General features: G+C 45.3%; 1 protein-coding gene and 1 pseudogene across 13 annotated transcripts in view; both read right to left on the minus strand.

Annotated features, from left to right (window-relative positions):
- The window catches only part of ERC2 (ELKS/RAB6-interacting/CAST family member 2), a 985,114-nt gene that overhangs the window by 164,358 nt on the left and 803,689 nt on the right, over positions 1 to 17,067 (minus strand). The window lies entirely within an intron of this gene.
- LOC132497259 (uncharacterized) lies at positions 9,715 to 10,534 on the minus strand (annotated as a pseudogene).

Here is a 17,067-nt window from a genome sequence, read left to right on the forward strand (position 1 = left end):
GTTCGTATAAATGTGAACTTATATACAACACAGACACAGGCACACCCACAAGTACGCTGACTAAAAGTTAAAATATGATTATCAAAGGATAAGAAGGACTTACAACTGTAATGTAAAACATTAAGAAATACGTCCCAGCTTTTCTGTGTTCTGCAGGGATACAAGTATGCTCTGAGCCAAGGAGGGGGGGGCGGGGAAGAGAGAGAGCAAATTGAAATATCTTTAGGTAGACTTAAATACAGCTTCGGAGATTATAATTCAGATCAAGGCTAGAGCTCCATTTCAACATTCCTTAACTGCTAGTAATATGACAAAGGCCTGCAAATTGGGAGGTACGTCTGCTTGGGAAGGGATGCTTATCTGATCTCAGCCCATCTTTCTTCATGTTTCAGCCCCAGAACAGCTGCCCTTCTCTTGCTGAGAAACTCAGCAGTGGCACCATAAACCGCAATAGGCTGAAACCCCGGCTGAGATCCGGCTGAGGCTGCCTCGCCCTGGGTGTGTGTGTGCCCACCGGTGGGTGGAATAGATGTGGGTTGTGGCTGGGACATTAAGGTGGTGCCCACTTGTAACCTGGTGGGAGGGGATGACAAGACAGAGAGAGAGAATATGACCTTCAGAGAGTGGTGGCTCAAAAAGGGCATGGTTGCTTTCCCCCATGGCCAGGCAGGTTTCCTAAAGCTGCGGGTGAGATGGTGGGTGGTATCCCACCATCTGGATGTTCATTCATCCACTCATTCATTCATTCACTTTCTACTCACCCAAACATTAATAGAGCAATGCAGTACAACCATCCAGTGCAAAGACTTGGGGGGCAGCCTTGGGTGGGACTCCAGCCCCCACATGCACTGGCCGTGAGACTTTTGAGGAGTGACCTAACCAAGCTTCAGTGTCCTCACCGTTCAGCAGAATAAAAACAGTGCCCATACCTCATAAGGCTGCTGACAGGAGACTATGAGTTAGTGCAGATAAAGCTCTTTACACACTGTCTGGAGCATTGTAAGTGCTCAAAAAAATAGCAGATGTTAGGATGAGGATAACAGTCATGTGGGAGCTGTTAGAGATGCATCATGCACACAGGCTGGTACCTCCTAAGGCACCTCGCGTGGTTGCCAATGAGCAGAAAAGGCTGATATACAAGCAGTAAGATAAAACGTAAAAACTGAAAAGGCCCCTAGGGAACATTCCAGAGAAAACTTCAGGGAGAAAGAGAGACCAGTGGACCTAGAGTTTGTCTACCAAAGGAGGATATCACTACCCTACCATACAGGGTCAGAGATGTGGCCACTCTGGTCATCAGGCAGGGGAAGTAGGCTTCTCAGAGACTGGAGCACAGGACAGGCTCCCAGGGGGCCCTGAGGGAGAGAAGCTGTTTCTGCAGTCATGCTCCTTCAGAAGACAGCCTTTGTGGGTCTCTGGAGGGGGGCAGCGGAGAGAGGGTGAAAGTGCTGTAGGGGAGAGGGCGCACACCACCGAGACACAGGACAACCTGTCGCTCTGTGCCACTGTTGGACGAGGCCGGGAAAGGACGTGAATGGAGGCTCCCGTTCATCTCCCTTGTCTCATCTCACAGACCAGTTCCCTGAGAGTGTCCCGAGGAGCACAAGTTCTGTGAGGTGTCCTCTTCCAAAGCAATCCAGGGCCAAGTACATAAATACACCTGTGACGTGCATCGGACTGTATTTCCCTCTTCGAGTTTGATAGTGCTCGTTCGTATAGTAAAGGCTCTGAGAAGTCCTGCCACAATCTGTTTACTTTAGTTCAAAATTACTCAAAGTAGTTTTTCTCATAATGCCTATGTCCCAATCCTCTCATCTGACACATAAAAAAAGTGCAGGTCCACAGTGAGGAAGGGACTTTCTCTAGGCCACACAGGCAGTCAGGACAGAGCTGAGCCTGCATTCTAGCTCTGGTGAACAGCTCTTTGCCTTGCTCCTCATTTCCCCACGGAGCCAGCGTTCCCTTGGCACGTGCCACTGCTCCGTGGAGTAGGTGGTGACAGTGCTGACGCTTCTGCCAAGCGGAAGTCATTCGAGGTGACTCTTGCCTTTTAATACAACACTAAACACAAACCATGAAAGATGTTTCTGAAATGTCTGATGGGGCACGGATTTTAAATCTCAGTCCCCGGAAGACAGGCAGGTAGGTAAGGAGGCAGAGAAAGTAGGCAGGGACGAAGCACAGGAGGCAGAATCCCAAGTTCTGGGTCTGGGCCCCGCCCTTCCCCTGCCCAACTTGGTCACACGTGTTGACTCTCCACACCTCAGTTTCCTCACTGTGGAGCACAAGGACTGTGTTGATGATAGTTCTGCCTGTTTGCGATCCTGAAGAAAGGCTTGGTAGAATTCTGCTCGACTACCTGGCACTGTGGGAGCCCGGAATCTGCCACTGCAAGCCCATCCCCCACCTGGTGATTTTTATGCTTCTCTGCCTCCTCACTCATATAGCACTGCATTCCCCTGCTCAAAACCCTCCCAACGCTCCCTAGCTCTCCTGGAAGAACATTCAGTCTACTTCTTCTAGCCTGGGTATTGTGAAAACCGGCTAGTGCCCACCGCTCCAACGTCACCTCTCACCACCTTCCCCATCTCACTCGGTCACCACCGCCCTGGCCTTCTTTGTGCTGGCTTCTCCTCCGTCCAGGTGTCACAGCACCACATCAGCCTTTCAGATTATTTTATCTGAGGCACATCCTCACCCTTGGGCTTTTCCACCATGTCACCTCGTCTCCCTCTCTGTACTTATAGCTATCTAAAATCATCTTACTTAGTCTTGCATTTACCTGCTTAATTTCTGACTCTCCCCAAGAGAAGGTAAAAATCCCTAAGAACAGAGTATTATTTACTGTTCTGCATTTACTGCTTGTTTACTTGGCACAAACACTGGCAAAAAGTAGGTGCTCATTAAATTTCGATTAAATGAATGAATGAATTTTCTGCCAAGAAAGAGTCTGCTTACCCCTTGAAGACCCAGGTCAAGTAAAGCTGTCCTTGAATCATCTAAGCAGAACTGAAAAGCCATCCTCTTTGTGTCCTCAGAGCCCTTTCTGCTTGCCTCTCAGAGGACACTGAATATGATTCTGTTCTCACTGCATCAAGGGCACACATTTGCATTGAGGAAAGGGGCCTCTGTGTGCCATACTACAAGTCCTAGGCCTTTGCTGGAGGCTGGCCCTCTGCAGGTCCTCCGTAGTACTTAGAGAATTAATGAATCACTCTTCTAGAACCCAGATGTTTCTATATGTATACAATCAGAGATTTGTTTCCTCTCCAGAAAAGAGCAGCCATTGGAGTTTTAAAGCTTATATTTAAACTGTTTACATCTTCATGTCTCTGTGCATCCCCTAAGAGAAAGATCATCTAGAAGCCACACAGTCTAGTAGAAAGAGCATTTAATGGATGCCTTGTATCCTGGGTTCTAGTCTCAGGTCTTACTGAGGATATTGAGCTGGACTTTTCACTGCCCTGAGCCTTAGTTATCTCTTTATTATATGGAAGGGGTTGAAAAGCCAGAATTTGAAATACCCTCCTAGCCCTTCCTTGTTTTGACTTTGTGGTTCAGTTCTCTGTGCTCTCCCTCTAACAGCCCATACATACAGTTTGACACAGGGGTATGTCTGAGTGTAGCCAAACGTATTTTGCCAAGAAAATCCTATCCTCAGAGAAACAGGAGATCATCCATTGCACTCTAATTGGTGTTTTAATTCAGACTTAATCTGCCATGCACAAGCCTGTACCAAATGAGAGGATTTTCATATCTGTTGAAGGGTCAGAACTTTTCCCAGATTGCCAAAAAGTCAAAATCACAGCAGCTCCAAACCCTATTGCATTTCCTTTTACCCAGCCTTGCAGATGAGCTTCTAAGCCTGCTTGGTCAGCAAACATTTCTACTGGCCTGAAAAAGCTCTTCAGTTCTCCCCAGTCATTCCTACCAGGACTGTGGCACCATAGCTAGGAGGAGCGGGAAAAGCCAGTTTCCATTCCTGTGAACATTTCAGGGTATGAAGCCTGCCTTCTTTCAGACTCTGTGGGCCTTTGCTAATTTGTATGACAGCTTCAATGTAAATAACACACATCTGCATGGGTTAAAAAAATAGCCCCTCATTGCAAAGGGCAGTGTACTGTGTTTATTTATCATCAACAACTGGAAATCAGGTTCTGTTTCTGGTCTGGAACAGCTGATGGTTTGCGACAACCTCCAAGGCATTTTGAAATAGTTTTAGTTGACTATTGACTTTAAAAATTATTTTTTACTCATTTTATTTTCCATGATTCTTTCTCAACTACCCAGCTGGGAGAAGACAATGAGCACCTATCAAGTTGGATATTTATAGTGTGTGTACCACATATATCTCATCAGGCATACATACCTGACAATTGTCTGCTAATGACCACACTCTCTTTCTACTACTAATAATCCCTATTTGCTGGGCAGGCAGGGTGAGGGCTTCTCTCCTTTAGTCCTCTCAACCACCCTAGGAAGAGCATATCCTCACTGTGCTTTGAGAAAGGAGGAAACAGAGGCACAGAGAGAGTTAAACACACTGATTAAGACTGTATAATGGAGAGCATCAAAATTGGTATCTGAACCCACAGCGTATGTTTTCAGTAATCTATAGTATCAAGCAGTAGCCTCGCACTTTGCTACTGAGCTGGGCTACCAGTCAAAGAATACATATAAGCATAAAGTTAATTCTTGGCGGGTGGGTGAAGGAATTCATTCAAAAACAGTAACTGAGGTACAGAAGTAACATCTTTAGTTTTACTGAGACAGTCAATCATCTCTATCGAATTTTATTATACTTTATACACCCCCCATATACATGTAGTTCACATGTGTATATACATGTCCCAAATCGCTATTTCTAGAGTCATTTTTCTCATGAATTTCTCCATTGTTCACTTTAATTCTATCAAATTCCACAGGTAAGATAAAAGATTACTACTACTGGCAATAGTGATAATAGCATCAGCTGCTAACACTTTTGGTTGTTTACCACAGGTCAGCAATTTGGGAAGCAATCTGAGAATTCATTTTGAAAACTGTAACAGATTATTATAATCTGTCAAAAGAGCACCACGAAGCAATGGCAAAGATTATATGATATGGAAAGATGATCAAAGTATATGACGTGCAAAAGAGGGATTTATAGAATAATTTACATAATACAAGCTCATTTCTTATAAAATGTGTGTGTGGGGGGTGTGTGTGTGTGTGCACAAGTCTAGAAGAATCTCTGGAAGAACACAGCAGGGATGGAATTGGGGATGTTAAAGAGGGAACTTTCACTTTTCTCTTCATGCATCTCTAGTCTGTCTAACCTTTTATGAGCATGTCATTTAAATTTAAATAGCAATAAAGATGACATTTAAAAGCATTCCCTGCCAGCTGACACAGGCAGCCCATGTCACCACTGGTGAACTCCATGTGGTAATTCCTGCCACCAAGGCCATGTCTGCTCTCCTGGGTCATGCGTTCACCCAGCCCCAGCTCTGTCTTGGAATGCTCACTCCATCGCAGGGTCTCAGGGCTGGCGAAACCAGCTAAAACACACTGAACATCTTTCTGTGTGATTCTCCACCATCCAGGTCTCCCCCGACCCTCACCCTCTGCATGCAGCAAAGACAATGTAGCTGGGAACTGTCTGCACTCCAGACAAGGGGGCTGAACTCAGCCCTCTTGATGAGGAAGGCTTGCTTCAACCCATCTGGTCAAGAGGAGATCAAAAGGAAGACACAGGTCTCAGCTCCTCCAGCCAAGCAACCCTCCAAGTTCCAGTCCTCCTTCACCCCTGGCCTGTGTAGCTGGCCTACCCACGCTAAGCTCGAAAACTGGTGTGAAAAACTCGCACGCTCAGTTTTTCAGAAGGCGCGCCGCCTGGCCTATCTGCAGGACACACCTCGGGTGCTGGGTGGCAGCACCTGCCAATCAAATGGCTTTTCCGTGTGAGCCTACTTCCCCCGAGCTTTGAGAATGTGGTTTCCAATCTGACTTTCATGTTTCAGGGCTGAAGTTTCAAGGACGCATCTGGACAAAATATGCTTTCCATATAGGCCAACAATTTATTTATTTATTGCTTATGACATTGTACTTGGCAGCTAAGGAGATATAAAACAATTTGAACCACTCTGCAGAAAACGGTTGCAGAGTTGCCACTGGAGACCCCTGTGGAAGATAATAGAGGAGAACGGAATCTCGCAGATCTTTCTGTAATTGACAGACAGAGCCTCGAGAGGCAAGCGCGGCGAGCGGGCATTCCTGTTAGGAGCTCACATCTCTTTCCAACCTCAACTCCTGCTTTGGCACAAGCAGGAGACCAGAGGCATGTGCTGGAAGCCTCATCTGACGGGGCAAATGAAGCCAGTGTGAAGGACTTCGTCATCCACCCCTAGTTGCTGGACGAGATGGAATGTTTGGAAGGGTCTCTTGAACGCTTGCTAATGTGGTGACGAATGCTGACTGCTTCCTTCTGCCCCTTTCCCATGGACACTGTTAGCGTCCCACCTACCTCCCCCTGCTGATCCTGGCCTGCCTTTGCCTGCTGGTTTCTTTGGCCCCCAAGGCCCACCCGGCACAAGCTTATGGCAGGGGAAGGGTGTGAAGATACTGATGGCTCCGGGGAGCAGCCCTGAGCCAATGACTGATGGGAGGGAGTGTACGTTTACCCCAGCTGCCTCACGCCTTAGGTGGGTCACTCTGAGGCACGTGTCCTACATTGGCTCCCAGAGGTCCCTACAGGATTAAGCTGCAGTCACCAATCAACCACCGCGATGACTTGATAACAGCTCCTCTATTGGTTGCTTTCCCATCCCTGTCCTACTCCCCCACTGCCCTATTGATGTTTCCTGGGATCCCATCCCAAATAAACTACTTGTACTGTATCTCTGTTGTAGAATCTGCTCCTGAGGGAACCCAAATTCAGACTCCCTTACTCCAATCCTGCCCAGCCTTTAAGGTAGAGATCATAAATTAAAGCCCCAAGACCAGTTTCTGTCAAATGGGATGACTGTTTGGCTTGCAGTCTTCAAAGGGAATTCAAATTAGTTGCTGTAAAGTAAACAATGGGATATTTCACAAAGAAATCTAGATTCTTGGTTTTTCTTTTAAAAATGCACAGATATGATCATACTGGGCCTGTGTTCCCTCATGGCATGTGAGGCTGCAGCTGACATGGGATGCCTCTGTAAGCCAGGCCTGACTATCCATTCCAACCCATTTCTCAACCGGTCTAGTTCCCTTATTGACATTTCCAGTCTGGACCCTGTACACAGCTGGGTTAGCCAGCCTACCTGTAAGGCTAGGTGCGTTCTTTCTCTGAGTCTCCCTGCCTTCCTGAGGGCCTGTACTGTCACTGTATTGCTCACTCAAGCCTCGACCATACCTAGAAAAGTATGTGAGCAGAGGGGAGTATTCTGCCAGAGGAGGCAATGATGTAGGTAACCAGAGAGCAGCTAACAGCTAATGAGTACAACTATGTCAGATGCCTGCTAAACCTTTGCATCTTCTTTTTTCTTTTCATTTTAGTCTTTTCTTTTCATTTTAGTCTTCATAGCCATTCTATGAGGTAGAGCCTGTTATTATTCTCATGTTTTATAGGAGGAAACTGAACCTTAGGGAGTTGGAAAACTTGTCCACATACCCAGTAACACTGAAGCTGGGATGCAAGTTCAAGTTCACTTAATTCCAACATGCATGCTGTTCTTTCTGTCTGCTCAGCATCCCCTGTCCAGGATGTAATAAATAGTTACTATTCCATCATACAGGCCTGGCCTCAAGTCTGGGAAGTTGTAAAACCCACTTTGTCAGTGCAAGGAAGAAATCCACCTCTAAAAGGGAAGTTTCCAAAGTTGCCAGCACCAGGATGCCTGGTGATTATTTTACACGGAGAACTCTAATAGATGTATGGTCCCCAATGCTTGCCAGCTTCTGACCAACCCAGTCTCTCATAGGCAGACTCATGGGGAAGCCAAATTAGACTTCGAAAGCCAATTCGTTCATTTACAGTGATATTAAGCCATCACTGCAGAACCTTCAATGTCTATGTATGGCAAGTGCAGTCCTTTCCCTATAGATACACCCTTCAGGGAAGCAGTGTTTTCAAAATGATTTAAAAAGAGAAGAGGATGGATCATGATGAAAGGAGCATGGTGTTTCCAGTACTAGGGCTGTTGGCTGCAGCAGGCATTTAAGGGCATCATGCTAAGAGGCCCCGTGTGCTAATCCACAATGAAGAGAGTAGCTTTCATGGGAAGAGTGACTGCTGGATTCTATGGCCACAGCCTCCTCACTTATCTCTCCATAAGGATAGACCAGCCCTCAGGAAGCCCCATGGGCATAGCTCCCAACCGCTGGATAGTGCCAGGATAGGCGTCCCCAAGATTCTCCTCTCCAAACCCTCTTTGCTCTTTGCTTCCATGGTTGGGTGACCCCTCTCCTGACACACTCATTCCTTCTTTGCTGTCAATACATTTAGGCAGCAAGATCCAGCCTGGTTGGCCAGGAGCCATTTTGGCTCTTTAGGGCAAGTTGGCAAATCTCTGCTCTGATCCATTCTATGTCGCTTTCATGGGTATGCAATCTATTTTCTTTATTTCCAAGTTCTTGGGGTGGGAGGGAATAATCTCACCTGTCCTGCAGCACACAGTGTATTTCCTTTATGTCTCCCTGGCCAGAGTATGAGTACACAAGGGTAGGAGGCAAGAAAGCCAGGTGGTGAGAACACAGACTTTGGAGTCACGGTAGATCACAACTCACATCCTACCTCTTCACTGACTAGCTATTTTTTTTTTTACTATTGTTATTATGGTATTATATTGGATATATTTCTTAGCCTCTCTGGATCCAGGTTTCCTCCTCTGTAAAATTCAAGTAATTATTTCTAATTCAAAGATTTACTCAGGGCCTCCCTGGTGGCGCAAGTGGTTGAGAGTCCGCCTGCCGATGCAGGGGATACGGGTTCGTGCCCCGGTCTGGGAGGATCCCATATGCCGCGGAGCGGCTGGGCCCGTGAGCCATGGCCGCTGAGCCTGCGCGTCCGGAGCCTGCGCGTCCGGAGCCTGTGCTCCGCAACGGGGGAGGCCACAACAGTGAGAGGCCCGCATACCGCAAAAAAAAAAAAAAAAAAAAAAAAAAAGATTTACTCAAAGGATCAAATAAGTAATGTGTGTAAAGTGAAAAGGAGTGTCTGGTAACAGGAGAAATGTCCAATTAATAGAACAATAATAATTATAATAATTATGGCTGTGACTACACCACGTCTCGTGTGTTCCCTACAGCTCTGAGGTACAGCTCCCACCAGAGATCTCAACAAATACTTGCTAAATTGACTTGAACCAAGACTCAGTAACAGACACATCAGGACTCAAACTGGCTGACTGAAAAAGACATTTATTAGCTCTTGTAACTAGATCATTCAGGACTAGGCTGGCTTTGGGCACAGCTGAATTCAAGGGCTCAGACAATGTCCCTAGAGATCTGTCTCTGCCCCTCTCTCTCTCTCTCTCTCCATCATTCACGTCTGCTTTCTTCTTTTTTACTACCTTCTCAGGCAGGCTGTGGCCCCCGGTACCCCAAATGCCATCATCCCAGCTTGCAATTCTATAGAACAAGCATTTCTTTATCCAAACAGTCTTAAACTCAGAATGAGACTAGCTGGGTCCTGTGCCCACCCCTGAGCCAATCACTGTGGCCCAAAGGACAGCTCCCTCTGAGTGATCAGGTCTGGGGGTCGAGGATTCTGATTGGCTGGCTTGATCCAACTGCCCATACCTGACACAGTGCTGGGCAAAGGGTAACTGCCCCAGAACTGTGGAAACAAAGGGATTTCCCAAAGAAAATCTGGCTGCTGGTTTCAGAAGAGAAGGAGACCGATGATGGGCAGATCAAAGCAGTAGATAGCAGCAGATAGCAGCTGTACACCACTGCTAGGCACTGAACGTATTTCACACACCTGCTCGTGAAAAATCTCCCTCTCCTGATGCAGAGTTAGAGTAATAACAAGACTGAAGGACCATCATCAGTAAGTGAATCTCAGTAGCCCTGACCTGTCAGCCTGTGACAGGGCTTAGCTATGGGGTCACAGCAGCCACAGGTGTTTAACCAGGCAAATGTTACCAAGTCTCAGGCCTGCAGGCTCTTCCCAGGGTCCAGTCCCAACTGACTGGCAGCCCTAACAGGACATGTCAAAGCCAAGAGTCAGGACACCTGTCAAGACATTACAGCACCTCAAGACACATGGAGTGGGCAGGTTATAGGTGCACTGACCCTTCCCCAAACCTACAGGGCAACCTGCACCCACCACCTTCAACGGCAAAGGCATTCTTCTCTGCAGAAAGCAAGAGCAAAGAAAAGAAAGCGAACATTTGAAACTGCTTATCATTTCCTGCTTCACTAAGGAGTTGGGACATTGTTTTCTTGAAAGCTTTTGTCTGTCAGCATATTCAAAACAACCAAGAGGAGTCATCTGCTCTGAAAGCCCCAAGACGCCCATCCACAGAGGCGCTCTTGGCTGCCCCACGCAGCAGAAGGAAGACATGCTTCCTGGCTGATCCCCTACTCCTCAGGCCTTCTACAAATTACAGATTATAACCCCATCTCACCTCTGTGGACCACAACTCGGGCCTGTCAGTCTAGAAGAATATTTGGAATAAGATTTAGCCAAGTCAGGCCTGGCTGTCATCCTAGACTCCCTTTTCTCCCTGCATGCCACAACCAAATTCCATTGACTCTCCTTCCCAGATAGCTCTGGAATCCAACTGCCTTCCTCTATCCCTAATCCCAGCCTTCCTCTACACAGACCACACTTCTCTAGCCTCCCAAGGGTCTCCTTGCATCCACTCACTCTCCAACACCCATTCTTAATAGTTCCACCAGAGGGATCCTTCTAAAGCAGGGGTCCCCAACCCCCAGACCTGTTAGGCACCAGGGTGGCACAGCAGGAGGTGAGCGGCGGGTGACAAGTAAAGCTTCATCTGCCGCTCCCCAGCACTTGCATTACCGCCTGAGCCATCCCCTCCCCGCTCCCACCTCCCACCCCTGGCCCATGGAAAAGCTGTCTTCCATGAAACCGCTCCCTGGTGCCAAAAAGGTTGGAGACCGCTGTTCTAAAGCACCCACATCTGATCATGTCTCTCTCAGCTCTTTATTATAAGGGAACATGGAAACCATTGAAACAAAGTTCAAACTCCCTAAAGCAGTAGAAAGCCTTTCTGACCTCAGTCGTTAGTGACACCTTCAGCCTCATCCTTTGCTAGTCTGCCTCTTTGCCTTCCATACTCCAGATATATTTATGGACTTAGTATGTTTCCATATCAGACCTCCATTATGACATTCCTTTGGTCTGGAACATTCTCCTCCACCCCGTATTTGCCTGGATAACTCCTATTTTTCCTGTAGGTCCCAGTTTAAGGACCCCAATTTTTGGTTTCTGAAGCTGAGTTTGGTATCTTTTCCACATGTTCTCATGGCATCCAGTACTTAGTCCATCACAGCTTGACTATACCAGCCTGCAACTGCTTGCTGATCCATTCTTCCTTCTCTAGGCTGGAAGATCCATGAACACAGAACCTGTCTTATTCATCACTGTATCCTCAGCTTCCAATGCAAACTCTGGCACATGACAGAAGCTTGGTTCATATTTGTTAAATGTTTGAATATGTGAATGAATAAAGGCAAGGAGGGGTCTGTTGCATGCTCTGACTTTCCGTTGGCTGAATTTGAAGTCACACTTTTTGTACAGACAACTGAGATCAAATCGGCACATTGGCCCGCCCTAGAAAAAATGTCAGTTATGCATCACATTTGCTCCACTTGATACTCCTTTTGGTTCCTGATGTTTATGTTCAAGGTATAAAAATGTCTCCATCACAGCTTTCACCTCTAAAATTGAGTGCCTGGTGTGGGGAAGAGTGTACAATCTTTGACACAATCTAGAGCAAGTGGTACCTCCAAGGATTTGAAGAGAAATATAAGAGTGTGCACTGTGCTTTGACTTGAAGGGCCTGGAGTGGGGGGAACAGGGGTCTCCTGTTTCCTTGGCCAACCAACTTTGATTTTTTTTCCTCCTTGCTCAGCATCTGATGGTGTAGTATTCCAAGGGTATTAAAACAAGGTCAGTAGGCTTTATGTGACAAAAGGCATTCTTAAATGTGAATGTTTAGCTAGAGTTTAAATATCAGTGGTTTTGCATATGGAAACATATTAGCCTCATATTTAATTGTGAAATATAGTGTTCATGTGAAATACAGGCTAGGCTGTGATGTCCCATAGGTATGGGCTTGAGTCCCAGCCCTGCTATTTATAAGCCATGTCATCCCTGCCCATGTACCTAACCTCTGTGAGGCTGAGTTCTCTCATTTATAAAATGGAGATGATAATAAAAGCACCAAATCTTTTAGGGCTATTGGTAAGAATAAGGTAGGGAACGCACATAAAGCACCCAGCAAAGCATTTATCATGTGGTAAGCATTTAGAAAATGTGACCTACCCTTTGGACTCTACCCTGCTTCATATGCAAGGAAGTAAGAAACACAGCAGCCTGCTATCGGTATCCATTTTTGCTATGTCCAACACACAGATGTTGGTTCAACCTCTGTATTAGTTTTCTATTGCTGTCATGACAAATTACCACATATTTCGCATATTAAAAAATTTATTTATTATCTCTCTGCTGTGGGTCTCCCAAGACCAGAATCAAGGTATTGGCAGGGCTACTGTCTTTTCTGGGGCTCTGAGTCATTCAAGTCATTGGCAGTATTCAGTTCCATGTGGTCAGAGGACTTTCCTTGGTAGCTGTCAGCTAGGAGTCATTCGCAGCTTTTAGAGGCCTCCTGTGTTCTCTGGTTCATGGCTCCCTTTCTCCAACTTCAAAGCCTCTCATCATACTTATAATCTCTCTGACCTCTCCTTCTGCCTCCCCTCTCATTCCTCTTTCATATTCCACTGCATCTCTCTGACTCTTCTGCTTTCCTCTTCCACTTTTAAGGGCCTATGTCATCATACTGGGTCCACCTGGATAATCCAGGATACCCTCCCTATTTCAAGATCAGCTGATTAATAACCTTAATTCCATCTGCAAAGTCCCTTCACCCAGTGCCTGGATAAGTGTTTAAATAACCCGGGACAGGAGTCTTGGGGAGACACCTTTGGAATTCTACCTACTACACCCTGTTATTTTTACTTTAAAATGTGCAACAAAATCCACGTCAACACAGCACACTCATTAGGTATTTAGTTTTGGCTATTTATTGTAGAGTTGGCTTAGCTGGGAAGAAAAACATGAAAAAGTTATTTTCTAAAAGAATGGCCCACCTCCTTTCCTGAGAGACTAATGCTTTTTTCAATACAGAGTTTTACATCCATTTATCAAGGAAACTCCCTTTATTCATCTCCTTTTCCACTTTCTGCTCAATAAAGTCCATACTATTTTAAGGAATTTTAAAATGTAGATCTAAGGTTTTTATCTATGAAGCTCAACTCCAACTTTCAAAATGTCAGCCAGCAGTGTCCAAGCATGGAAGACTCTTAGGCAATCCTGAATTAATCCAAATTGAAAAGTGTGGACTGAGAAACTTGAGATTCAGGTTGAAGTGTATTTGCCAGTTGGCACCCAACCCTGTTCTCATCAGCTTATCAGATTCATTTGATATAGAAACTTAAAATGCTGGGTCTCTATTCTATAGAAATACTTGCCTATATGTTCGAAGACAGATACACGAAATTGTTTACTGCAATCTTGTTTGTCATAACAACAAATGGCAAACAATCTAAATATTCATCAACTCTGAGTGGCTAAATAAAACTTGGCAGGGGAATTCCATGGAATATTACTATGGCTATTAGAAAAGAATAAGGCAGATTCACATGTACAAAAATGGAAGGCTTACCAAGACAAATTGTTAAGTGAAAAATGCAAATCACAGAAGAATCTGTATAATAGGATTCAATTTGTGTTATCAATGAAATGTGTAAATGCATATATATTTTGTAAGTGCACATGAAGGGCACATCTATGAATAACTGGCACATGCTGCTTCTGAGGAGAAGTGTGAAGTCGGGGAGCAGAGGAAGTGGGGCATCTGGGTTTCAAGCTGTTTCCTTCAATATAGCTTAAATCTTTTACAATGAGAATTGATTGAATAATGAATCAATCATAGACTAAAATAAATCAGACTAAAATAAAAATTGGGTGAAATATACCAGGTTGGACATACCACTGAGGAGTAGGGGGCATGCATTACTTCTACAAATGGGACTTGGAAAATGATCTTATTTTAAAGTTTTTTCAGAAATTAAAGGCTGTCAAAGTGCTAAAATAAATAATCTCTGAATACTTCAGCCCCAATGCCCATGCTTATTAATTGCTGCAGTAGAGCCAAGCATAAAACAGGCTGGACGAGAAAGGGCTATTTGTTCTCTAGTTTCAGATGACTGTAACCTTCCATAGACCTAGCACAAAGTAGGTGCTCAATAAATACTTGAAGAATAAAACAAAATGATTCGATTTGGGAAGGTAAAGTGGCTGCCTCTGATTAATTAAATCAAGCATACTAATGTCATGGTACTGTATACAGATATACAAGATTCGACCCAATCCCAAGAATGAATGGACAGAAGGGAAATGATTCCATTACGAAATATAGGCAAGGAAGATTTGGAATGTAGGCAATCCTGAGTGTAGTACTTTAAAACAGAACAAAACAAAAAAGAAACCCCTAAAAAACAGAGCCTAAAAACCAGATTCTAACCGTATGTAGCAGCCTGGGATAAAGGTCTTACAGGCTGCGTGCCAGACTGGCCAGCAAAGGGGAAAGGGGCTCTGAAGTTCTGTCCCTCCATATGTGGAATTCAGGGGCTGGAATAAGTGACTGTTAAGCTCCCTTTCAGGGCCAACCTCCAGCAATCTGTAAGTGGCTGCTCCGGTGGGCCCAGGAGCCTCAAAGGAGCTGGAATCAGTTCTCTCAGCTTCAAAGGAACAGAGCCTTGGGTTTGCATGTCAAATGTCAGAGCAAACCTAAGCCTGGCCCCCACCTCCTCCACAGATCACCTGTCAGGGGCTGAGTTGCAAGAGTCAAGGCAGCCCTTTCATTTCAAAGGGGAGGTTGGGAAGGGAGGCAGAATGTGGCAAAATGCCACCCGAAAGCCCTCAGCATAAAACACTGCATAATTTTTTGTTCTTAAAAAGTCTTTTTTACTCTTACTCTTTTTATTCTGTTACAGCAGTAACTTTACTTTGGCTTCACCAACATTAAATAAGTGACTAAGTGAATAAACACATAAAGCAAACATGAGTACCACACTGGCCCCTAGATTCTAAGCGGGGGAATGCAGGGGACCCCATTTCTAGAGATGCATGCACACTCGTTGCTGCTGTTGGTTTGTTTCTGGCAATAACCGAGCAACATTTTCTAGTGTGACTATCCTGTGAGCCACAGGCTTGTTTCTAAATTGTACCAGATGCTCTTCCACTAACTCAGCCTCGTGTTTTCATCAAAGTTTTATGTTTTGATGATGTACATCCTTGCTACTCAAAGTGTGGTCCACACACCAGCAGCAGCAACATCGCCTGAGAGTAAGGTTGGCAGATAAAATATAGGAGATTCAAATTTAACTGGGCATCCAGCTTTTCTTCTCCTCTGAATCTGGGAACCCCACCTGGGAGCCTGTTAGAAATGCAAACTCTCAGGCTCCATCCAGACCTGCGAAATCAGAATCCACATTTAATAAAATTCTGGGTGGTTATAAGATCCAAGAGGCATTGTTCTACTTTGTTCCTGTGAATTAAATCTTTTACTCTTAGGTCTTGTTGGCAAATTCTGATCTCATATCTGTACCAAACCCAGATGAAAAGAGTAATCCATTAACAAGGTTGGTTTGTATGTCTCCCTCATTGGAGGGTTTCATAGTGTATTCTATTTGTAAATGCAGCATTTTCCAACCTGGGCATACCGCTCACTTTCAATCACTGATCAGCCAGAGCTGGTCCTGCAGGCTGAATCCCCATCACTTCGGAGGAGACGCCAGGCTCTGTTAATTGCTTGCTGGGTGGTGGGGAGGAGGGGTGGGGTTACCATCTCGCCTTTGATCAGGAGGGAGAAGTAATGGTTTTACTTACATCCTGCTTTGTCTCTGCACAGGCCCAGAGCCTGAGGATCCATTTCAGGCTCTCTCTTTCTTCCTGGTATTCTGTTACTGCCTACATACCGTGGCCCAGGGCTTGGGGGGTGAGGGGAAAACCAACGCTCTTTGTGGTACACCCACATGACAGGCTTCAAAATGGAAACAATATTTAAGTCAAACCTGGAAGATCAAGTTTGCTCAAATCTCACAACACAGGGAGCTTTTGAAAACTTCAGCAGCAGGTCTGGGTTTTTGACGGGGAGAGGCGAGCTGGGATGGAGAAGCAAGACCCTGTTAACAGATGCTGAATCCCCACATGGGAGTCAACATTTCCCTTTATTCCTTATAAATAGTGAGAATAGTAATAATGCACCCAGATAGAGCCTTGAGAGTTTCAAGGTGTCTTTAGAGACACACTCTTCTTCAGGCCACAGAATAATTTTGGGGGAAGTGAAGGTATAGAAGGTGACTATCATTAGCCTCTTATGACAGAGAAGGCACAACCAAGTAAACGCACTTTAAGAGTCAAACAAGTCAAGACACTTCCCTCAAGTGGCACATTTCCTGACTCCTAAAACAATGTTCTTTCCCTGCTGATAGAGGTTCATTTATTTGGTTTCCCCAAACTATTCAGACCTCAATAATCCCTCATGGGTCTGGAAGAAACCTTAAAAAGATTCATAGAATCCTGTTATGGGTTGAATTGTGTCCCCCCCCTCCCCAAATTCATATGTTGAAGTTCTAACACCCAGTACCTCAGAATTTGACCTTATTTAAAAATAGGGTCATTGCAGATATAACTAGTTAAGATGTGGTTGAACTGCAACCTTAATTCAACATGATTGGCATCCTTATAAAAAGAAGAAATTTAGACACAGACACACCCACTCCAGGAGAAAGCCATGTGAAGATGAAGACAGAGATCAGCCTGATGTATCTACAAGGCAAGGA

This window comes from Mesoplodon densirostris, chromosome 10 (genome assembly GCF_025265405.1).
Source record: "Mesoplodon densirostris isolate mMesDen1 chromosome 10, mMesDen1 primary haplotype, whole genome shotgun sequence".
Lineage (NCBI taxonomy): Eukaryota > Metazoa > Chordata > Mammalia > Artiodactyla > Ziphiidae > Mesoplodon > Mesoplodon densirostris.